Raw genomic sequence first — 26,834 nt, 5'->3', positions numbered from 1 at the left:
CACAGGTATTTACTCGTTATTGCGGATCATTTTTTCAAAGTGGATAGAAATATTTTCCATCAAAAGACCCTCTGCAAAAATTGTAACATATTCTTATCTAAATAAATGGATTTTAAAACATGAAGTTCCATTAAAAGTAATTTTAGATATCGGAATGCGCAGGGTTTGCAATACGGTATTTAAAAATGGTATCTTATCGGCCACAGTCAAATATAGCAGAGCGATTAAATAAGAATATAGTTAAGATTATATGTAGCTGTGTAAAAAACTATTGTGAGGGATGGGATAGCTGCGTCAACGAATTAGCATTTGCTCTGAGGATGTCTAAACATGATACTACAGGGAAAACGCCAGCAGAATTGTTTCTTGGAAGCAAATTGATTACCTCTTTGGATAAAATATTTTTTTGTTCAAAAAGAGGCAAGAGAATTTAAAATGGCTGACATTCAAAAGTTAGTTCATGAAACTATAAATAATTCTGATATTACAATAAGAAAGCAAAAATTGTATTATGACAGAAACGAAGTAAAGTAATTTTTAAGATGGGAAAGAAAGAGCTAAAAAATAGTATTCTCTATCATGTATCACAACTGAAGGCAAAATTGGAAACGTTTGCCAAAAATTTGAAGTCCCATATGTAATTCAGCTGATTCGGGAAACTTATTTTTTTAAATAAAGGAAATGGGGAAGAAGTGGTTACAATATTATCAGTTGAAAATATATTGATCAGTTGAAAATGTATTATGAACGATCTAACATGTCTCTTTTAAAAGATATTTTGCAGGACTTACAGCCTGGCAGAAACGCAGTACCCGCAAGGGAGATTACAGAAGTTCCATCTATATCGAAAACGCAAATTGCTAATAAAAAAAGGACAGATTACCACAACTAATGGAGACGAAAAAGCTGAGGGTTAAAGATTCAAAAGGAAAGGAGCTGCAGAAGGAGCAGGGATAGAAACAAGAACAAGGAGACTTTCGAAAAGAAAACGGAAAATACGACCATTCCTGAGTTCCATAGAGTAACCTATCAAACAAACAGCGCCAGCTGAGAGATGAATGAAAAAGGTTTCAAGTTCCGAGGCCAAACGCAAACGACTGTTCTGCACGGCAAGCTTTACGGCCGAAACACTGAATAGGGGATTCACCGCAGCGAAATAATGTATATAGGAATTTAGGCTACGACTCCAGCTAACCAACAGAGTAGGAAGCGGAGTTCTCCCAGGAATAGTGCAAGTTCCATAGAATAGGAGAGGGCTTAGAAAACAGAGCTCTCGGTCCAGCTAGAAGATGAAGAGAAGCAAAAGATTAAGTACAATTTATTTCCTTCAAACATACAGTTTTTGTTTCATATCTAAAAATGCAACAGTTGCAGTTACCTTAAATTTTATCTCAAGCGCGGTCATTTCAGTTTTGTTATGTTGCTTTTGAATTTAACTAAGCATTTTGCTTTGTAAGGATTATTTTAATTTTATTGACAGTAAATTTTAAATTAAAGTTCCTTTTCTGTCAAATTCTTAACTTCAACTTACTACTTCCGGTCAGAACGTAGTTTTGGAATCATCCTGAATACTTAATGAGGAGGAGCGGTATTTAAAACGCGAAGTTACTTTCAGAGTTAGAGAGAATCAGAGTTTCTGATTTGCGCGCGTCTGCCTTTTGGCTACTCTCTCTCTCAAAGCTGTTATTACGTTCGGCCGTACTCAGGGCCTTGATAAGCTTCGCAGTCAAATAGAGTTAAGGGACCAACTCGTTTAGAATCTTTATAGCTTCTGCTATATCTCTTTTAGTTAATCTTAGTTTTAGTTTATTTCTTAGTCTCTTAAGTTCAAGCCCAAGTGTCGGCTTTTATTGTACACTCCAAGATGGAGTTTTGTTAAATCTTATTGGAATAATAAAGGGTTATTTACCCTTCCTTCTTGTTACACGAACTTAAGCGATTATTCGCTAACTAGTTCTTAAAATTCGTCACTTTCTACAGTAGCTGAGAAATACACTAGTGAGAATCTTACAGCTTAATGATTATCAGTTTAGTTTAAGAATAGAAAATTTGCTTTTAGTTCATCAGACCAATTTTGCGTAAGTTCTGCAAAACTGTAAAATAATTTTGAGCAACTCATGTACATATGATACTAAGTGTTTTAATAGAATTTTCTCAATGTAATGTATTGTCAATAGTTTAGGATTGGAAACGTAAAAATTCTGTTAATCTAAGTGTTAAAGTAAAAGTAAGTGCTGGCATAACTGTAAAAGTTGAATTCTTGAAGTGTGAATGAAATGCTTAAATGTAAGCTAGCAAAGTAAAATAAAATTAAGTTAAAGTAAAAGCTAGCAGTATGCGTGAAATTGAAAGGTTAGGCTCTCCAGCCAACACAAAAGTTTGCTAACCTATTTTAATTAGCATATTAGGTGCAGTTGAAAACCTCTGATAAATTTGAATTGGAAAAAGATTCGGTTAAAATAATTTGAAAAGGAAAATGATAAATTGTGTTAAATTTTGTTGCTAAGATCTTTTTATTCTCTTTCATCTTCTTTTTTCTTTTTATTTCTCTCTCAAACCGATTGCGTTGCATTAAAAGCAGTTTTCTCTATGCATCATAAAGATAGAAAACAGATCATCTGCTGCTATGCAGGCAATTTTCCGTAACTGATGTTTTTTTAAGTTAGTATGTTGTCCCTGTTGATTATAAGTGATGATGTATGAATATCTTTCTAATTAGTGTATTATAGCGCAATAGTAATTTTCTGCATTTCTAGATTACTGTGCGAATTATAGACAGAAAGAGTTAAAAACATAATTTTTTTTTTCTTAACCAATAGTTTTACATCTTATTTCGAAGGAAAATCAGTCCGAATCGCCCCTGATGTTAATCAGTGTCAGATAATAAGTTCCTTATGCCACAAAATGAATGCAAGCTAGTTTGCATAATAACTTGTATTAATAAATATTAAATAAAATATATTTCAAAAATAAGTACTAAATAAAAAAATTTTACTGAGTTTTAATACATAAAAGCATGCAAAAAATTACAGTAATTTTTAATGGAATTTCATTATGCACTTATTTTTAATTGCAATAATGTTCGCGAAGCGGCTTTTCAACCAGAAAAGAGTGCAAAATATCTCATTCTGCTACATTAAGCACTACATTTAGGTTTCGTACACGTGGTTCCCCTTATCGGCCACAACTAAGAGAAAGAATATGTATTGTTAAGAAGGAAAGCTTCACCAAAGGAGTAGCTGCGTCACATCGTAGAGGGAAACAATTGCGCATGCGCGAATAGCTGTCGAAGCAAATTCAACCTTAGTACCTTTCTGGCCATGCGCAGAATACTTGTCGAAGGTCACGTTTGTCCAAGAGTTCATACTTCAGTGACAGCATGTTTTCCTTCTACGTAGACGTAAATCGAATCAGTGATCCGCGCAAGTAGATTAATTAATGAATTATATATTTTGAATATATATATAATATAATAAATTTACAAAAATCTGAGTTTAAATTATTGGGAAAAGTTTTGTTAAAGAACAAATCCGAGAAGTTTTTTTAATTTGTACCGTATACTTCAATTTATAGTACACCTCGCGACGAGAGGTGGCGACAGGAATTTGTCCCTCCTCGATATAGCGGTGCAATAGTCAAACTGGTTGACATTACGTCTATGGAAGCTTTCTTTATATACTGAGGCGCTAGTGCGCCAGAAAACAAGATCGTATTGACAGTAAGAACAGCATTTCTGCAGGAATCATTGATAAGCTGAGCTCTATAGCTTTTGCTCACATAATCAGCAACTTTGAATGACCTCTTTGCATACTTGGGACTTCCGACATCCTCATAATAAAGAAATTTGCCTTGGAGTCTGGATAACCATTCGTAATAATATTTTTGCAGCAACTATGTGACCGACCAACTTGCTCACTCAAAGAAAAAAAATAAAAACTAATATATTGTTTGCGGAAACGAAATAAAACGCACTTATATCTCAGTGATACCTCCAAGATCCCAAAGGACATTTATCAAACGCCGAGGCAGTAGTGTAGCGGTTACCACTTTTATTAAGAGGAGCCACCATACCGCAAAAAACTAGCTCAATATAGATTTTACTCCATTTTCGTCAAAAGTTGGGAGCCCAAAATGTAAAGCCTCGGAGATTTTATTCTGTAGCTCAGAGTATAAGAGAAACAGTATCTGATAATGTTTCAACCTGCATGAATGCCGCGAAATCCGATGCTTGTCTGTCTTCTTGTACAATGTTTACAGCTTAAGGCATAATGATGTCTGATAGAAAATATTCCAATAAAAAATTAGATAACAAAATTTCTTAGTTTCTCAGAAAGGCTACAAGTTGCATAATTCACCACTTGATTTCATAAAGAAATTGATGCTCACATGATCTTGCTCGCATGAATGCACTGATTTACACGATCTATAGTTTTCATTATTGAAATTTTACTGAAACTAACGTTGCTGTTACTACATCACTGATGCTTGTACATGTCTTTCATACTCAAAAACTGCTTAGGCCATACTTTTATTGCATGCATAGTAACATTAAAATTTATCATGATATGATATAATGGAGTAGGAAATCAGATCATTGCACCAAGCAACGTTTTTAGACCATTAGAGGGTCCAAGCTTGGTATTATTGAACCCTCAGCAACTGTGATTTCATGTTTTCAGTGATTGCATAGGCATCTTTGATGGTCTTCTGCTGTTAAAATTTCCTTTATGTGTTGTACTTCCGATATTCTTTGAGATGCACTTGAAATGTGTTGAACTTCAATTTGTCATGTTATTGCCCTTCTGTCTTCAGACACAATTGCCATTGTTATTTGAAGAATTGTCAGTGAAATTTAATTGCCTCTCCTTAAACGTCGAAGATATTCTCGTATGGCTGAAAAAATGCTTAGAACTTTGTTGTCTATTTTAGAAATTCTGGAAACGACCGTTTTGCACCAACGTTCATGCCCCGTTCACTTGAAAAATATCCCCTTACTTCGTAAGTCCTAATTACCTCCCCCCCAAAAAAAAACAGTTTTCCGATAATAGGATCCTTTAGCTATATAAAAGCATAGATTCATAAACTTTGTCAGAAATTCTAAAAGTTCATCAAATCATTTTTTTCATCTATTTTCACATTAACCATAGGTATAATTATTTCTTCCTAGATGACAGTGGTTTATACAAACGATTCCTGGCTATTATGTCACTTCAGCTCAGTGGCAAACTAGTCCTGGGTGTCTATAATTATTTTGACCCAATGTACAGTTCGTATTATGCACAGTTAAATTACGTACTGTTATGTATGAAAACAACTCCCAAGTACAATCATGTCATCTGTTATCATTTCTGTTTTCTCACGCAAAATTACTCTTAACAATAGACATATATTTACACAGAGTTAATTCGCAAATGTTTAATCCACCCTTTATCAATTAATTAACTTTACATAAATATTCTTAACCATTATTTCAACAAAAATGCATGAACCAGTTATTACCACAGTTTAATACCTGGAATATCGCTTTTTTAAAATGATGTGCATTTACATTAAACTTTGAAACATTAGTCTGACTTAAAAGAGTAGATGCAGAGCATCAAATAATATTTAACAAGCTTTTTAATTGGTATATATTATGAAATTAAATTTTCTGCTGTAAATAAAGTATCATTTATAGCCTAATCAAATTATGTTGTTTTCATCTATTCAAATTATACTGACGTTTCAAACGAAAACAATTTTAGCGCACAACGGGGTGGCTCTAATTTCATAAACTCAACCGATTCTATACTCAAGACTAATTATTATCCAATTAATCAACGTCGTATAGCATAATCTTCCGGGATTTTGAATGGCTGTTTTTTCCCTTTAATTATACTGAGGTGAAAGCTTATTGGCGGACGGCAACAAAACACCTCAAAATTTACGGAAATCGAATTAAAAAAAATCACAAAAGCTTTTAAGAAACAAAATGAGTCTTATGGATGAAAAAAAGATATGTAATAGCATATTTAGTAATTTAATTACCTTCAGTAACTTTGCAGACGGAGCAGGTTAATCACGCGAATTATGAAAAATTATTTATTTTTCCGGAAATTTGTGGCCCGCTTGCAGAACGTTACTTATATGTGTGTATGTATCGAGTAGGTAATGGGTGTCGTTTGATTGACGTTCGCAACGATGTGGAGAGGAGGAAAGAGATCAGAAGGGGGGGAAGTAATGTGACCATCCACTTAGGGAATGCAGGAAAGCAATTAAAGCGTTGGCTTTCAAGAGAAGTTTAATGAGTAATATTTCCGTCCCCCACATAACAACCCCAATTTGACAGAAAGAGGCGAATGGAGATGAATGGGACAGGGAATGGGAGGAGTAAACCGGGCAAACGATTTTGACGATGAAAACAATTTAAACTCAGCATAAATAATGCAAATCCCACTTGGATATGCAGTATTATGTATGATTTTCTTTTCTTGAAACTGCAATTTAAATTTTTATGTTCACCTGTGTTACAGGATTTTACACTTTGTTTTTCACCCAAGCAATCCAATAAGATTTTATGTCTTTTATCTCTCAGACTGCTTTTCTGATCTTCGGCTTTTCGTCCCCCCCCCATACTCCCAGCCTTCGTTTTCTTCTTAGTGAGACTACCACGTCAGAACTTTTTATTCATGTGCATTTGGGCTCATTTATCATGGAGCCGGCAAAATAACAGGAACGTATAATTTTGGCCGATTTAGTTCCGGCAATGTGTATATAATTTGAATAAACTGAAGTTGGACATGCAATATTGCTTTTCGGAATGTAGGTTAAAATTTCATTCATACAAAAATTAAATTAATTCATACAAAAATTCTGATATAAATTGTGTAGGAACCGTTTTTAAAATTACATAGCCATGGCTTTAATCGGATGAATGAAAAAGTAAAAAAATGATTTTAAAACTACTATAAGATTCTTGATGATATGTGACGAACCATAAAATGCTGAGGCTGTTAAGAATAACGTTTTTAACTAAAAATTATCAAGTAGAAATTTAAGCGAATAGTATGCAGACGCTAATATATATATAAATATAATATTCTGGCAACAAGGTTTTCCTACACGAGCGTGGACGGATCCGATGTAAAGGGCTACACACTACCTTAGACTGATGAAACTAAACTAGGATTTGACTGAACAGGCCTACCAGGTTTCGAGTAGTAAAACGCTGCAGTTGGATTGGGTTGGTTTATCTACATGGGCGTGGACGGATCCGATGTAAACGGCTACATACTATCTCAGACAGATGAAACTAAGCTAGGATTTGACAGAACAGGCCCACCAGGTTTCGAGTAGTAAAATGCTGAGCACTAGTAGTTAAAAGTGGGCAAAACGGCACGTTTTTAGGATCAAGCGGCCGTTTGCTCACCGAACCGTATGGATCATTTGTTCACTTAACTAAATCGAATCTTTTTACGACTCATCGCTCTCTAGCAGCAATCTTGAAGAATATGTTCGAGAACAAGGAGGGAATCAAAACCGATGAGCCAGAATGGAACGAACAGCGAAAAGAATTGAACGAGGAGTGGAATCGGAATAATTGTCTCTTTCAAATCGCTAATTCTCTGAATTGCTTTATTTGAACTATAGTTTTATAGATCCCTTCAGCATAGAACTGACAGTTAAATTCTGGCATGTGAATGTTCACAAAATTTGAGAAATTAAAAAAATTAAGCTCATTCTTATTTTAGAGAGCAAACATTTCTTTATCCTCTAAAATGGGAATCGAATTTCCCTAGCACGCTTTCAACAAGAGCTCTCGAAGAAACTGCGCTCACCTTTGTGGGATCACTTTTCGCTTGCTCATTAAAGTAAATCGGACATTTGAACCAGTTCACGAACGGATGGTACATTCCTACAGGCAGTTTGGCTCTAGAATTCGAATCCTAGCGAATGTCTCGTCGTACTAGCTTCTTTGTGTTTTTTCCATGTGTAACAAGCAAATCAGTCTTCTTTAGAAGATTCTCCACGAAATTTCGCCTACCCTCACTCTCCTTGTTAAAAATGAGTAAATAAATAATCAACTAAAATACAACAGTAAGCAGATTATTGAAGATTGAGGAACAGGAATAAAGAGACTGAACTTTCTTATCTGAATGTTTTTTAATTAACGAACTCTTTGTCTGTTATCTCCTAACATAATCTTAATGCGCAGTAATAGCAAAGAAAATGTGATAAATCTCGGTGGGAATGTTTCTCTCCTCACTGATGATATTCAAGCATACATAGAATGAATTATTAGAGAGATTTTCTAAAATTCTTTCATTATAGATGGTTGAGGTTTTGAACGATGTTGTTGCGTTGTAACAATCTTCGTTATTCGCAGTTCTGTTCCAATGGTTTAAGTCATAGTGCTGGTGAGCTATAGAATGTGTCGGCAGTGTTTAATTTCTAAAAGGTTTGCTAATTTCTAAAAGGTCTGGGTTTGCGATGGAATTACAATTTCACGCAAAAACTCAGAATTACCGCAGCTAGGCTCTGTTGCATTAAAATATTTTTTCACAAGGGTTAAAAATTTGTTCATGTAACCCATTTAATGCCACATGTTGTGCGGTCATTATACGGGTCATTCAAATATCGCGCTTTTCCTCGTGAGTAATTTTGGGTGTAAATTTCATTTCAAACAGCCAAGTTAAGTTCTAAGTGGAAGAAAATGGCATTAGTAATAAAAGTATCGAATTTAAAGTTGTTTAATAGCTACCTAAAATTTACAAACTCACTTTTTCCCATTCACATGTATAATATAAATTACTCCGTTTACGTTATCAACGCTCGGCGCATATTAGTTCTCACAGAAGCACAATACAGGGGCACAAATTAACCAGCATTTGCAATTTTAATATTTACTTTTACACAAATTAAACAAACGTTGGTTCTTTTAATATCTTGCACTCGTTATTTAAAAAAAATCCGTTCTGACGCACTGTATGAAAATCTATTTCGTTTTATCATTCGCCACAACCAGCCTTGCTTTTTTTCGAAGTTCGGAAACTTACATTTCGAACCACGAAACGCACATCTTGTTTTTTTGCCAGTTGATCATGCTGTTTGCTCCAATTGCGCACACACTTTTCGTCCAAATTATATATACTCTTGCTGCTGCTCTTTTTCCATTTTCCTGCGCAAATCCTACGACTTTCAGTTTAAAAGCCGCTATACAGCTGCTGTATTTTCCCGTTTCAAGCACGCTACTTGTTAACTACCACGAATTTCAAATGATAATATGAATGAAAAGAGAAAGCTTGAAATATGCGAATGCTTCAAGGAGGAAGAAGGGGAAAATAATTTCATTACAAAACAGTATTTCCTGGAAGCCAGTGTGGTGAAAACCTGTTTGGTTTGAAACCCCTCATTTAATATCGCGTCTGCCAAGTGGATTGCTGGCGCCGATGTTATGACTGAATACAGCTGCACCAGAATGCAAGGAAAATCTGTTTCCATCCTTGGCGCTAATCAAAGACAAAGCAGATTCATATTCTTTCTTTAAAGATGTTTTTGATTAATATTATTGACTAAAGGGAAAAAGGCGATGTTAAAAAATATATTTTAAAGTAAGAAATCTTTAGTTTTCGGGGTGCGGACACTGTGCGGTTCACTTTTTTTTTTTTTTTTTTTTTTTGCATAAATATTATCTGTAAAGTTGGGTTACGGACATTACACGAGCGTATAGGGTCAGAGCTTGTTTTGGCTTTGAGTTATACCTACATGAGCATTGATAATCAAAAGATCTACGAATGGTAAGATATTGAAACTATAAAAATAAAGTTACAAACATAGCATCACACCAGATTTTGATTTGACGTTAGTTTTAAATAGGTTCAAAGGAAAACATTCTCATAAAGAAACTTGAAAAAGCAAAAAAAGGATTGAATTTTTTAGATTTATTTGATGACAATGAATCACACCAAAGCTATCTGTCTACAGAATAGTATGACTTCCTGGATGCCTTTCGCTCATATTCACGTTACGTATCAAAAGAGTCACGAAAGCACACATTCCAGGCATCCTCCTCTCCGGGACTCGAAGTTTAGTCAAATTAGCTATACTTTTGTCTTATCTACTCAGCCACTGGGATATCTAAGTGAAGATTAGTTCGAGAAACCGTGCATATATTTTGGAAAAAAATTATATAAAAATGTAAAATTTCACCTTATAAGGTACTTATCCCGCCTTTTTAGCGTGCCTTCGTGGTGTAGTGGTTCTGCACGCTGGGCCGGTATTCCAGAGGTTCGTAGTTCGATTCCTGGCGAAGGAGATTGCTAATTTTTCATCTCTCCGGCGTCGAAGTAACCTAATGTGTCTACAACCTTTATGGATTAAAATATTTTTCTTTTCTTTTTCAACATAGTTTTATATTACGTGGTTTCTTTCTTCATTTATTTGTTTGCTTGAATAAAATCTGATATGTAATTTGATCCTCTTTTACGAATAGGTTTTCTGAAACTTTTCCATTCACGAGTTCGTGATGTTAACACGTTATATCACAAATTTTTTCAGAATTCAGAATGAATTTTTTATGGTTTAAATTTAGTTCTTTTTTTCTCCCCTATTCTTATTTAACGGTCAAACTAATTATCTCAGGAATTTTGGTCTCTACATTATTAGAAATATCGGAAAAACAATATTTCAAATAAAGATTCTTGTGGAACTTCTAGAGTAATTTATCAAATTTTGGCAGTTTTCCAAAAAATCATCTAGTTGTTTTAGTTATCGTATATTTAATAATAGTGAGGGGAATTTTGAATCAGCGTATTTAATGCTTTAATTGGAGATGGTAAGACAACAAGAATCAGGGCAATATTCATTAAACTGCATGACTAGAACCTTCGAAACTAGCTCTGCAATTTAATGAATATTCCTCGGATTCGTATTGCCTTATCTCCTCCAATTATCATTATTCGGTGGGTTATTTTAACTTATATTTAATCCTTTGTGTTATCAGCCCCATAGTTTTAAGCAATGGATATTGAACTCACACACAAATTGAAATTTTAGCAAGCATTTAAATTGACTAATAATTAAGTTAGCTAGCAGGGGACTGGAAGATCTGGCATGCTTTGAAGTATTACGAATATTTTAAACGATAGCTAGTTGCCTTGAACTAAAAAGCATCAGCTTTGTATAATAAACTTTCTTGCTATTCTAAAACATAAAATTCTTTAAGAGAAAAATTGCCTGCAGCGCAGTGTGGCTAAGAACGCTATTCTACTGAAACATAAACATGAACAACTGTTGCCATTCACACAAACTTTATAGTAAAATAAAGCACGTTGCCAGTAACAAGATTATTGCAAAAATCATAACATAAAATTAAGCAGTGAGGAAATAAAATATTCAAAGAAAAAAAGAAATGCAAATATTAAATATGCATCCAACATTAACTCCCACCCTTGCCATTGCATTAACAATAGATCATTCCCGATGCAATGGCAATGGTAAAAGTTTTACTATAGGTCTTTTAAAATAACCATTAACAGTTTTTACTGTAACAACTGTAACATTGCCATCCTTTCCTGGATGGATTTCAACAATGCGACCTAAAGGCCAAACACCAGGAGGCATGTTGTCCTCCTTAATTAATACAATATCACCTACAGACAAATTTGGAAGTTGTTGCTTCCATTTGTATCTTTGTTGTAAGGAATTTAAATACTCCTTATAATATCTCTTCCAAAAGCCTTGTTTCATTTGCTGTAAATTCCCATCGTTTTAATAAAGTGGGTTTGGGAATATTAGAAAAATCCTGTTCTGGGATGCTAGTAATACCATTTCCAGTTAAAAAATGTGATGGAGTCAAAGCATCTAAATTACCTACATCATTGTGATTAGTTTTAGATAAGGGGCGTGAATTTAACACAGCTTCAATTTGAGTTAGTAAAGTAGTTAATTCTTCAAATGTTAACTTTGTCTCTCCTATCATTCTTTTCAAATGAAATTTTATGGACTTGATCCCTGATTCCCACAAACCACCAAAGTGGGGAGAAGCAGGTGGAATCATTTTCCATTCCATAGTATTTTCAGCCAAATAATTTAAAATCAATTCATTGCTGCTAAGTGAAAGTAGCAGAGTTTGCAATTCGGACAATTTTCTTTTTCTTTTTGCGCCAACAAAATTCGTACCATTATCCGAAAATAAGTATCGAGGTGTACCACGCCTCGATACAAATCGCCTAAGAGCAGCAATGAAAGAATCTGCAGTTAAGTCGCTAACTACCTCAATATGGTAAGCTTTGGTAGCTAGACATACAAACAAAGCTATATAACCTTTAGTGGTCTTAAAGCAACGACCTTTGTAACATTTCAAAATTACAGGACCGGCATAATCAATACCTGTGCTAAAAAATGGTCTCTCAAGTGTTACTCTTTGTTTTGGCAAGTTTCCCATTAACTGATTATTAGATGACAATTTATATCTGTGACAAACAATACATTTATGGATAAAAGACTGAATAAGTTTCTTACCATTTACAATCCAATAGCTTTGCTTTAAAATGTTAGCTAGTAAACTGGGCCCTGCATACATATAAGTTACATGATATTGTTTAAGAAGCAACAAAGCAATCCTGTGTTGACCTGGTATAATTATGGGATGCTTAGCATTGAATGACAAGTCAGAATTTTGCAGCCTACCTCCCACCCGTAAAACACCATCATCATCTAGAAAAGGAAAAAGTGAGCTTAAAACACTTTTAGGACTTAAAGATGAATTATTTTTGAGATCCTTTATATCTTTATGGAAGTGCACAAACTGGATCCATTTAATGATCAACTTCATAGCTGCTTGCCTTTCATCAGATGAAAGTACTACTGCAGGACTTTTTAACCTATTATCTTCAGAACCAAAGACCCGTTCTTTGCACCTAGAAATAAATCTTAAACAAAAAGAAATTACATTAACTATTTTAGATAAAGAAGAACAGTTCTGAAATAAATTGTCCAGAGTGTCATTAGTCAAATAAGCTGTTGTACAAAAAATTGATTTTGTCCTTTGTTCAGTTAAGACAGTTGCATCACTGTTAGTATCATTACTGACAGAACATTGTAGAGGCCACTTTGAACTGTCGAACGCTAAGAATGATGGCCCATGCCACCATAGGGATATGTTCGGTAGAACTTTAGGATCGATTCCTCTAGAAGGAAGATCGGCAGGATTCTGTTTCGACGAAATATAGCTCCACTGTTGATAGGGAATAGCATCTAATATTTCTGAGGTCCTGTTTGCCACAAAAGGCTTCCATTTTCGAGGATGAGCTGCTAACCAACAGAGAACAACCTTAGAGTCAGTCCAAGCGTGAAAGGAAATTTCAGTAGTGGAGAAGGCTTTACGGACAGCTTTGATTAATCTGGCAAGGAGCAATGCACCTAGGAGTTCCAGTCTAGGTATGGACACTTGTTTAATGGGAGCAACTTTGGTTTTAGCAACCACCAAATTGACTTCATTTCTGTCGTGAGATGTTGGTTGAACACAGTAGATAACAGCAGCGTAAGCAGATTCTGACGCGTCACAAAAACCATGCAGATAGATGTGGTTAGACGTAGTTTGAAGCCACCTCGAAATTTTAACATTTTTGAGAGCCTTAAGATCTTCTTGAAGTCGCTGCAACTTCTCTTCCCATTCTTTAGGCAGTGGGGCATCCCAGTCAAGTTTTAAAAACCACAATTGCTGATAAAACATTTTCAACTTGACTGTACATGGTGATAGCAAGCCAAGAGGATCAAAGATTTTAGAAGATTGAGAAATGAACCTTCTTTTAGTAATTTCAGTCCCAAAATCCACAGAAATGTTAAATAAAAATACGTCTTCTGTAGAGTTCCAAAACAGCCCTAAAGTCTTGGCACATTCATCTGAGTGAACTTCCAGGTCACCTTCTTCATGATTATCAATGGATAAATTTTCGAGAAGCTTTGAGCAGTTTGATCTCCATTTCCTTAAATTAAATCCACGTTTCTGTAATAGCTGTGAAAGCTTAGAACATAGGTCAACTGCTTCCTCTAAACTGTTTGCTCCAGATAAACAATCATCTACATAGAAATCACTTTTAAGAACGGAGGATACATGAGGATGATCCTGTTCTGCATCCAAAGCAATTTGCCACAAACAGCTAAAAATGTTGCTAAAAATGGTGCAGATGCAGTGCCATAAGTAACTGTACATAATTTATATGTCTGCATTTTTGAATTAACAGATTCTCTCCAAACAATTCTTTGTAAATGTTGATCCTCATTATCTACTAAAATCTGGCGGTACATTTTTTCTATGTCAGCAGAAAAAGCTATTTTATGTATACGAAAGTTGAGCAATATTGAAAATATATCTCGTTGTAGTGTTGCACCTACCCCTAAAACAGAGTTCAAAGAAACTGAATTTTTAGGTTTACATGAACCGTCAAATACTACACGAAGTTTAGTGGTAGAGCTACTCGGTTTAACAACAGCATGATGCGGTAGATAATATACTCGCTTATTTTCTTCAGTCTGAACAACTGGAACCATATGATTTAAAGTTTCGTATTCTTGCATGAACTCCTTGTATTGCCTACAAAGTTCTTTATCTAAATCAAATTTTCTTTCCATAGATAGAAGACGAGAAATAGCCAAAGGTTTGGAGTCGCCTAACTCTTCAGCATTACTGAAAATGGGCAGTCGGACAACAAATCTGCCATTTCCGTTTACTCGATAATTTTCTTCAAAATGCTTCTCACAAAACTCTTCTTCAATCGTTGATTTCTGATTTTGGAACGTTAATTCTTCCAACTCCCAAAAACGCTTAAGTGTTGCATCGACGTTATCCTCAATATGTAAACTAATGCGATTAACACTAATGGGATGCGGAGTATTGCCTTCTGTTTTAATTCTGCCTGATACAACCCAACCAAAAATAGTATTTTGCGCAATTACATTTTTATAGCCAACAATCTGCCCTGGCTGAAGCAGAGAAAAGAAATAGTCAGCTCCAATTATCATGTCTATTTGTTTGGGCGTACTGAAATTCGGATCTGCAAGATTAATTGAATTCAAATAATCAAGTTCCTTGCTGTCAATCTTTACTGAAGGCAAATGCGAAGTTAATTTTTTAAGAATATATGCTTGTATTAAAACACCATTTTTTTTCAACTCAGATTTCGGAAACAATTTTACATTTACATAACCACGAGTCAAAGCTGCTTCAGAATCACCAAGTCCCTTTACGCAAATACGGGCATTTTGTCTGCGTATATTTAATTGTCGAATAAATGATTCACTGATGAAAGAAGCTTCACTTCCACTGTCAAAAAGAATGATACATTCATGACCTTGACCAGCAGAATCGTAAATTATTACTGCCGCCGTTGGTAAAAATGAAGTACTCTGACCCTGAATAGAAAAATTCGAAATATTATTTTGTTCGTTTGAATTAGAAATTTGTTCATCAGATGGAGATGAATTTGACACAACTACGTTATTACTTTTAATATCTTCATGCAGTAAAGTATGGTGTTTTGCTTTGCAAATAGAACACACATTCTGCGATGAACAAAATTTTAATTGATGATTTCCGAAACAATTGAAGCATAATAAATTCTTGCGAATGATATTTTTCCTAGTCGTAATATCTGCACCTTTAAATTTATAACACTTTGATAAAAAATGAGAACCATTACAATGCTGACATTTTAGAACAGAATTTTTATTATTATGTGAAACATTCTTCGAAACAGAGCACTGATTTTTATGCGATACTCGCTTTTCAGCATTATGAGTGTTTAACATTTCAAGTGAAACACATCTTGAGTTTAAGAATTCCAAAAAACATTCTAAGGTAGGAAATTCTTCTTCACCATTTTTTTTTGTGACCATAAATGGCGCGTTTCCGGATCGACTTTTTCTAACAAAAAATAAATTAGCCAAACATCTCTAGACGAAGCCTTTTCGCCAAGAGATTTTAATCCACGGATAACTTCATCAGATGTATCAGATAGTTTTCTTAGATTAACAGAATCAGCGCTAGTAATTTTGGGTTGCTCAAGAAATGTTCTGACAAGCGACATTACAATTTGATTTTTTCTATCATAACGATTCATCAGTTTGTCCCAAGCCTCATCCTATGTAGCTTCGGAAATCGGAATGTGCTTAATAATAGCAGCTGGTTCGTCTTTTAAAAGTCCTATCAAATATTGGAATTTCTGAATTTTCGCTAATGACTGATTGGTAATGAACTGTCGCCATGTACAGATCTTTAAAATTAAGCCAATCAGTATATTTACCATTGAAACTCGGAATGTTTAAACGCGGAAGTTTAAAGCTAGCCTCAACTGCAGTGGGATTTGAAATCAAAACATTTCTGGCCGTTACGGATTCAATGGCGGATTGATACATTACTTTCGTTTCAAAATATTTAGCTTCGAATTCAGCAATTTCAGAAGCTTCTTCGGGTAAAGCAGCATCATATTGATCAAATTCTTTAAATATTTGTTCAATTCTTTCTAATCGTGCTTTTAATTCCGTTAAACTTAACTGATTACTGAAACTATTGTGAAGCCGCGTTAGGGTAGATTTCGTTCGTCCTCGTAATCTTTTAAGATCAGATTCACTTAATTCTGTCATTATTACCATGAATAATGATAAATAAGCACAAATAACTTCAACAAGATACTTAAGCAGCAAAAAATATTTCCGCTTATCTTTCTGACGTCACGCAGACGATTCGCAGTACCAGTACTTAAAAGTTCGTTAAACACAGTTCTAAAGCATATAATAATAACACAGTCCGAGTTCGGAAGTCCGAGTTCGAAACGCCTGCGAGGGCAAAGTGGATTCTTTAGTTTCCTGGTATCGAAAATTCAAGATTCTACAAAGCGGCGTTCAAAGTAAAAGGTGGTGAGTGATAAATTGTCTACATCAGGATTTGGCGACTGGGTCCCCTAATCCCCAGTCACCCTTTAAATAGGTTATATAAGATATTTTCTCCCTCCTTTTCGCACGCCTTCCTGGTGTAAGTGGAAACATCGTCGACGCATATTTGGAAGATCCGGAGTTCAAATCCAAGAGATGGCATTGCATATTTTTCCCGATCTTGAATCAGTGTAACCTAATGAGTCTACAACTGGGGTTAGGGGAGCTTACTACGGTACCGAAGGGCCCAGGTACGAATCCCGGAGAGGGCATAGGTATTTGTAAATGCATACTGTCGGTGTGGCATGGCGGCACTCTAAATATGCAGCGAGCCGAAAGTCCTCTCGTGTGGATTGGTGGGAATGGAGAGGGGTAGGAGACACCCGGATCCCCCCGAGTAGCTCTTCCTCAAAATTGAAGATGGAAAATAGAAGTCCAACCTCTCTTCGGAGTAGGCTCTGGCAAACATTGATCCATGAAATATGGGGAAGACAACAGCAATGAAACGAAGAGTTACAACATAGAGTTTGAAAAAAAGAACTTATAGAGAATATAAAACACTGTATGAAAGATCAATATCAAGTTTCAGTAATTACTAATCGATGAACAAATACATCCAAATAGACCACATTATTTTCAGGTTTGCTCAAATTTAGGTTTGTTTTCAAGCTGCTGGAATACAAGCGGCAATTAAATGGATTATTTTAAAATAATGTTATTTATTGAAAGAAATTATGACGTTTGAAATAGTTCCTAAAATAAATATATAATTTATCGTTACATTATTATACAAACGCATAATCTATCCTCTAGAATATACTATGTGCATTTTCAGAGCCATACTTGCTATTTTTAAGTGCATTAGCCTAGGATGGCATCGTTGATTTTATAGGCAACACTTGCGTAAATTCAGAAACTATATACCAAATTGAGGAACTTTATAACAGAGCATAACTATATTAAATAATATTTCGATAGCGACAGAGCTACGAAACTCTGTCTGCTGTGATAAACTATGTTTGGTCAGATTCTCATTATAGATGTAAGTATGTTTCATAAATCAGTCTACAGATCACGTAAACTGATCACGTATGCGAATTATATTTCCATTAAGAACAATTGACTGAATTCCGCCTAAGCCAGGTTTGATGTTTGAGTAACCACGCTTCCAACTGCACTTGAATGTTACTGTAAAGTAACCTACTGTCCTAAAGTATTTAAAAATGTGTGTAGCTGAATTGAAAGTATACTATAAAAAATCTGATGTGTACACCACATGACTTCCTTGTACGGAATATTAAGTTATACGCATTTTTTTCTCGCATTTCATTTAAACTTATTGGATGAATTAAATCTAATTATTTTATTAAGTTTATTAAGCACTTCGTCAATAGGGTATAAACCACAAAAGAATAAATGCACTCTTTAAAACTCACTATATTTGTTTACCATAGCGACAATCTGGCGCTAGGTTCACTTAACAGCGTTACATCTCACGCATAATGCACAAAATTTATATCATCTAAAGAATTATCTAATCGTTGCCACATGTTCTATTCAAATACTATAATAAATCTAAAACGATGTATGAAAGAAATTAAACACCCCTCCCCCCCCCAAGAAAAACGGAAAGAAACAGTTTTTCACAGACGATTCAGTATTTCTCATTCAATTAATTGAGTTATCACTTCGCGACAAGACAAAAATACATAAAAACTCAAAATATCTATATTAAAAATTACGACGTAAATCTTAAACACTTATTTCCTCGAATAAATTCCAGAATGGATTAAGCATGATTTAATTCGCAATAATAAAAGAAGGCGCTATCTTTGTTGTTGCGAAGCTTAGTGTCTCTAGAATGGCAACAAATAAACTATTCTGCTAACTTTCAAATGTAAACAACATGGCTGCTATAGTAAAATAATTAGGCTTAGCCCCTCTTAATCAACTTTTAAATTGTTGATAATTCTAAATATGATGCATGCAGATTTACTGAAGGCATGAAAAACGTAACCGGAAGATAAAACAACATAATTCAATCCTTTTTAAGCAAAAAGTGCACAATTTGAAATCCATTTTAAATCAGTTTATAATTTTTTTTGGGGGATAAAGAGTCCTTTATTCTGTCTTTACTTACAGATGTCACGCAAAAACATCATTAAATTGCATTCGATAGCGGTCAAAATGGTTATTTCCGTTGAAATATGATACCCGAAAATTTTCGCGATTACAATACTTCCTTTTTATTTCGTACAAAGAAGTAAAAAACCAAAACTGTTTTGTAATCCTCCCTAGATCAGCCAGAATTAGATACAACAAAGTCTAAGAGAAAAGAATTAACAAAAGAATTTAAAAGATAAGATAAAACAGGATGCCTCATACCTCGTGACATCTCTTCAAAAGGATGAAAGTGCGGATCTCCTGAAATGTTATTACATGGAAACAACATTTTTAAGTCACCATTTTCATTTATATTTTTTGTATCCTTTTCATTATTCTTTTTTATGCTTTAATGTATCCAGTTTTCATTTATATTTCGATAAATCGAGTTATTATTTATTTTTGAATTCTTTTGATTATTTTTTTCTCTATATTTTGATGTAAAGAATGAGGAATAAAAAATAATTAAGAACCTGATGCATAAAAGTTTAGAAAGTGTTAGTGCATACAAGTTAGAAAAAAATAATCCATGCATACATTTTTGGATATATCGAGTTCTCATCTGGTTTTTGAAACTTCTCTGTACATAGAAGGATCTAATCCTGCAGAATATGAAAACGATAATAAAATCTCTTTTACTATTTTGCATTATTCCTAATAAATTGTCTGCAGTTTTTAGCGCTTTGTACATGGATTTATATGAGCTCATGTCATTTATTTACTATTTCATTTATTAACAATTGATTAAGAGCACATACATAAAAATTATATTAATTTAAAAATTTAGCTTTAAGTTTTATAAGAGTTATGTTCAACTGCTTTTTAAGAGCACTGCGGTTAGTCGTCGGGAATAGAAAATAATTTATTGGCAAGAGAACTTCTTGTAAAATTCGAATTTGATGATTTTTAAACCAAACAAAACAAATCCAATTAATTAAAACCTAAATGGAGTGCATGCAATTATTTTGTGCTATGAAACTTAGACAGTGTAAGTAGAGATTTGCAATGGACGCGGCGTTAGCTCGCTTTACTGCTTCTATCACATGGCACTATCTGCTAGTAAGATTGGAAAATGCGGTTCTACGAGCGTTTCAATGTCTTTTATAGTCGTAAATGATCTATGGAGGTCGAACTGTGGTATGCACTTAGAAATCAAATATAATATAGCCAAAGCAAAAGTGCGCTTTTGCTTTTATTTTATATTGTTTGCTCAAAGAACCTGAAACCTTTTCAAAGAACTTATATATTTGAAACTGAAATGGATATTTTGAATCTTCGAAGTTTCATTTCCTGAACCATACATATAATGATTCTGTGTGCAACAAATATTGTTATGCATGATAGAAAAATTAATGTGTTAGCATAGTATATGTCTATACATTTATTTATTTAAAGAAAATAATGTGCTTCAAAGATTTCTAGATAATGTCATAAAAAATTGGTTTTGTCGTTTGTATACATGATTTCTCTTAATAAATTTATTGATTCATTTTGATTCAAGTATGTGATTCAAGAAAATTTTGATTAATTTGGTAAACACAACATAGTTATAAAACCACTAATTATTGGGCTTCTGCCATATAAATTTGTTAAACTATAATTAAATTTGAAATCGTATAAAAATTTCTACTCCTCGCTTTTCGCTGTCTAAGTTAAAATTATGAAGATTGTATATGCAGTACTGTTTAAATGTACACATAAATATATTTCTATATTCTTTTATTAATACTAAGAAAATTATATGCATCTGCAGGATTTAAAGGTAATTGTATTGTTAAGTAGTCATTGTTTACAATTATAATTTTCTTGTTTGCGCGCATTATTTCTCTGAAACTGCTGGTCAGGATTTCAAGAAATTTGGAAAATTACATAGATATGTATGCTACAAAATAACTAACTAGTATGCTTCTGTCTTAAAACGTTAAATGTTAGAAATCTAATTATTTTATGTTAAAAATAGCCTATTTTAGGTCTCAAAAATTAAATTTTAAATTCTTTTAAGAAAATAAGATTTTGTTACATATAAGTAGCTCATTTTAATGATTCGTAACTCTTCCACTTGGAAAAAATATCAGTTAAAATATTGATTTATTTAGCTACAAAGCTGCTCCCAGTAAATATTAGAATTTTATGTCGAAGACGAAGGAATTTTTCTTTATTTTAATTTTAATTAAGATATCTTAATAGCTTGATTATAAATATTATTCTCATTTCTAATTACGAGCCGTTTATTTCTAATTACGAGCTTCTTTTTTTTCCAGCAAAGAATCACATGCCAAATCTTGAACAAGCATATATCCTCTGTTTAATTATGATCATCCTAGCTTATATACGCAGTTTTCTTCAAAACATTATGTATTGTAAGTTTAGGAATATATATTCTGTCTGATAGTTCTTCAACTGTATAACGTAAATTTTCAGAGATAGCTTCATTTAGTACGTCCTTATTCACTGAGTGTGGTCATCCAGAGCGGGCATCAATTTCGAGGCTGAAATTTCTATGCTTCTCATTCCACCTTCGAATTGTGTCATCAGAAACAGCAGTGTTTCTACATATAATATAAATTTTACGAACAGTCTGAATAACATCTGTTTCCGTTTTTTAAATAATAGAACATAATATGACAAAAATAAACTTGTAAGATTCTAACCTGTGTACATTTAAGTTAAAGTTGAAGAATCTTAAGAACTGATAAGCGAATAATCGCTTGAGTTCGTCAGACAGAGAACAAAACTTACGAAGGGTGAAATTACACTTTATTATTCCAATAAAGTTTAAAAGAACTCCTTCTTTTAAACTTTATTGGAATTTTAGTTAGTTGGAATTTTAGTTTTATTGGAATTTAATAATAGTTTTAAATTAAAGCCTCCACTCAGGCTTGAATTTAGGAAACTAGGAACTAAAACTTAACTAATCTTAACTAAAAGTTATAACCGAAGCTATCAAGATTCTAAAAGAGTTGGCCCCTTAACGCTAAATAACGGCGAAGATATCGAGGGCCTAAAGTACGGCCGAGCGTAATAATAGCTTAAGAGAGAATAGCCTAAAAAGGCGAACTCGCGCTTGTCAGAATCACTGGTTCTCTCTAACGAAGTCAGTAGAACTTCATAGTTAAACGTGATTCTAAAAATACGTTCTGGTTGGAATTTGTAAGCTTGAAATTAAAAAAAGATATGTAGGACAGTAAATTTAACTCAAAATGTAACTGTTAGATAAATTAACATAATACTTACAAACATTTCTCCATTTTTAGCATTGCACATAAAACTTCTCCATTTTAGCATTATAGTGAAAAATTCTGCATTTTTAGCATTGCACTGAAAAGATTTGGACCACAACATATGCTAGATTAGGCAACGTGAGCAGAACTCTATTTAAACATCCGGTTCAATCAAGGTCACTCCGTATCAAGAGTATCAAAATAATAAAAGAAAACATACTTTGATTTAAAAAAACCGCATAAATTTTCAGGTAATACAATACCTATTACTCACGAATATTTAAAGGAATATTTCCCATATTTTATGAATATTGCGCACAGATATTGCTGCTGCTATGTGTAACAGTTTTACGTTTACATTAACATATGCGAAATTTTATTGACATTATTCGGAACCGTTTTTATGAATATACACTTATAAAAATTTATTCATTCTTTTATAAATATTAAATAGAAATACTTATATGTGTATAATCTTCATAAATGTGCATTATAATAACACCTTTAATATTTTATGAAAGTTACTCAGAAATAAATTTTACGGCTACTAATATATTCGATGTTTTATTAATATTGTAAAGAAATACGAATTATATGCTTATGCATTTATGCCTGCTCTTATTCAGTGACATTAATGTATGATATATTAGTTATATTTATAGGGTAAGTTCATCCTACAATAACAAATGATTGTTTAAAATCTCCTAAATACTGAAAATTATGCTGACAATTTTTTAATAAACGAATTCCTTTTAAAAAAATTAAAAACTCCATAACGATTTCCAAATATACATGAAATCGCATATCTAACAGATTTCCTGTAAATATGCAGGTTTATGTGTAGTCTGTTTTATTTTTTGAAGAAATATACAACTCGTAGCTATGGAATTATATCAAACGACTTTCAGCTGCTGATTCTTTGTCGATTCCGATATTCGTCCTAGTATTTTGAGAGCATAGTAAACAGATTTAATAATTCTTGAAAAAACTTTCAAAGATAACGTATCAGAAAAGAAAAAGGAAAAGAGACAGGCTTTGGTTTTGTATGACAAATGGAAGGATAATTTGAATAAAATTATGTTTTGGATTCCTGCTTAATATTCCCTTCGTTTCTACTCTCAAAAAAAAAAAAAAAAAAAAAAAAAAAAAGGTTTTGACAGCAAGTTTTCGATCTTGTTGCATATGAATGCATATCGGAAAACTGCTTTGGTATTCGAGATGTAAAACAAAGCTTAGCTGTAATGCTGGAGCAAAATTTTAATGTCGTTTCATCTACCTAAATACAATGGAAATCTTATTTTACATATTTATGTTAGAAGGGGAGAAATTATTCCATTTCGACGATGTACCATCAAAATTTCTTCAGAATAGAATTTATAAAATTTTAGCAATTTTAATGAACGTAAAATACATAGATATACTTGTGACTTCCTCAAAATTTTAGGATGTGAAAAATATTTTTTCCGTTTTAATTACTACATAGTTCTGCATAAATGATTTACACGCATTTCTGCATAAAAATAATTATTTCACGTTTCCCTTTTTTCCTTGAAAATTATTTCAAATCCATAAATAATAATAATAAGAGTTTGCAATTAACAAAATTTATATTATTATTTAACTCTTGAGGAAGCAATTTTGCAGCTAAAATTGTTCAGGAACGTAAACTGAAGACTTAAATGTCCTAAAAATCATGTTAATGTTAAACATACAGTGTCTCAAAAAGGTGATGGGACACTTGTGCTTTACAAAAGGAAACTGCAATAAAATAAATTAAAAAAAAACATGTAAAATTTTTTGTGGGTGTGTTTCATACTTAAATTTGGTAACAATTATTACATAACATAAATTTTCTCAAAATATTAAAATATTAATTGAATAAAAATACAATTGTTTAGAACGGAACAGAAAATGGCTCACTTAAGTGATGGGACACTTACTTTTCCATCAAATATTTATCCAAAAATTTTACTTTTTAAAAGGTTTTAATATTTTGTTGGATTTCCTTTTACTTTTAAAACATGATTTAATCTTCTTGGGATGGATTCGACTAATTGTTTTGTGATTTCTGGGGTGATTTTACCCCATTCTTCTTGAAGCACCGATTTTAATTCTTGTTTTGAAGAAATGGTGTGTTTGCGAATTCTTGATTCCAATTCTTGCCAAATATTCTCTATGGGATTTAATTGTGGAGATTGTGGGGGTGTTTTTATTATTTCAGGACAGTTATACAGCAGCCAGAGTCTAACGTTCAAAGCACTGTGCTTGGGGTCATTGTCCTGGTAGAATTTAAAATCGTTATGAAGGTTCAATTTTCGTGCTGAAGATTTCAAATTTTGATTTAAAATATCAATATACTTGTACTGATCTATTATACTGTCAATAAAAACAAGATTACCAACTCCAGCGGACGACATACACCCCCATACCATAACTCCTCCTCCACCATGCTTTACTGTTGGCACCAAGTTCTGTTTGCGAAATTCTTCCCTGGGTTTTCTCCACACCAAGATTCTACCGTCAGAACCAAATATATTAAATTTACTCTCATCAGCAAATATAACTTCATTCCAGTACTCAGAATTCTTATTTATGTAGGATTTTGCGAAAGCCAGTCTGAGTTTTCTATTCTTTTCACTTACGAAGACTTTTTTCCTGGCTGCTCTACCGTGATATCCAGCAGATCGAATTACTCTTCTAATAGTCTCAGAATTAACAATTACTCCATATAATGCTTGTAAATCAGCAGCAACTTTAGGAGCACTCATTCTTTTATTTTTTTAAAAATATTTCGAACGATAATTCGCTTTATTCCATTGGATAGCTTTGATGGTCGGCCAGGTCTTCTTTTATCCTGAATCATATGATTCTTTTTATATCGTTTAATGATATTGAAAACTGTTGAATGACTGAAGTTAACTGTTTCAGTAGTTTCTCTAATAGATTTTCCACGTTCAATATGCAAACTAATAACTAATTTACGAAAACCAGGCAAAGTTTCTTTTCGTTTAGCATTCATGGCTGCACAGAGCTAAAAACACAAAAATTCCAAAACAAACTGGAGAGAAATACTGCAGACGATTTTATAAATTATTGGCAATTGCTTTTGAGTAAAAATAAATACCCCAAAAGATATTTTTATTGCTTACTTTAGACGATTTTTGTTGCATAGTACGTAGTGTCCCATCACTTAAGTCAGCCATTTTCTGCTCCGTTCTAAACAATTGTATTTTTATTAAATTAATATTTTAATATTTTGAGAAAATATATGTTATGTAATAATTGTTACTAAATTTAAGTATGAAACACACCCACAAAAAATTTTACATGTTTTTTAAATTTAATTTATTGCAGTTTCCTTTTGTAAAGCACAAGTGTCCCATCACTTTTTTGAGACACTGTATGTTTTTCAGGGAAATGTTAAAGTTCTCCTGGAAACTTATTGCAAACACAATAATATCAACAAAAATTTGCGATCTGTGAATTTCAGATTATATTTTCTGATTAAAATTACAGATTAATTTTTGGATCACATCCGGAAGAAGTTATCTCATTGCTCAAATTGTTGAAGAATATAAACAAAATTGACTCAAAAATCAGCTGCTAAATATTACGAGAATGGAAAAATTGTTCGTCTGCATGCTGTACTGTATTGAAGTTTTTCTGTCCTAATAGTGTCTGTACTAAGTAAGTAGATATACAGGCAGACCTAATCCCACGGGCTGTCAAGTGAACGTTTTAGAAATACTTTGTTTGACGAAATGACATAAAATGGCGAATACAAAATTTAAATTGCTGTACAAACTTTGAAAATTGATTGATTTATATATGAAAAATAAAGAAACAGTATACTTACAATATATAATAATAGTTTATGTCGGGTTTCCCTGAAATGGGAATGTGAAGGAATTTCGGAAAAGACAAAATAGTGAAAAATACCGTACTTTAAAATACCTGCTCTGAAAATATGTGAAGAATGCTTTAGATAGGTTTTCGAAGACACTGAAATTAGTTTGTGTAGAAGAATTACGAGGTATGATTCCATGGATTGTTTTAGCAAATATCAATTAATAATAATTTATGTCTAAATTATTTCTTCCATTACCTCTTAATTTCAATATTTGACCGAGGATGATATTTTCGCTTTGAAATAAAAGCTTGAAAGACTTGAATTAAAAACTGAATTGATGTAAAAACTTTCATTTTTAAATGAATCATAGTAAGTATTTGAAATAACAGAATTTCAAACATTATACATGCAAATACCATTTTTAGAACAGAAAGGGGGAAATGGCTCAAACAAAAATAGACGGGACTATTGCAAATTAAAATTAGAATTTCGATTTATTTACATATTTTTTATCTTATAGCCTATCCTTTCAAAGAAAAAAAAGGTTTAGCGACAATGAAACAGAAAAAAGCGTTAAAGAATTAGAAAATGAAAGAAATATAATTGAGAATACAAATTATGAAATTTTGAGCTAAATAATATGTTGAACATAAAGTTTCATTATTGAATATTTGAAATACAATCACAAA

At 32.9% G+C, this 26,834-nt stretch overlaps 1 protein-coding gene across 1 annotated transcript in view; it reads right to left on the bottom strand.

Moving 5' to 3' along the window:
- Positions 1-26,834, bottom strand: part of LOC146998075 (uncharacterized) — a 152,571-nt gene that overhangs the window by 5,466 nt on the left and 120,271 nt on the right. The window lies entirely within an intron of this gene.

The sequence above is a fragment of the Stegodyphus dumicola genome, chromosome 3 (genome assembly GCF_044657685.1).
Source record: "Stegodyphus dumicola isolate Sdum_Otavi_A_Nest chromosome 3, ASM4465768v1".
Classification (NCBI taxonomy): Eukaryota; Metazoa; Arthropoda; class Arachnida; order Araneae; family Eresidae; genus Stegodyphus; species Stegodyphus dumicola.
The sequence above is the reverse complement of the archived record's forward strand: the minus strand, read 5'-3'. Positions and strand labels throughout refer to the sequence as shown.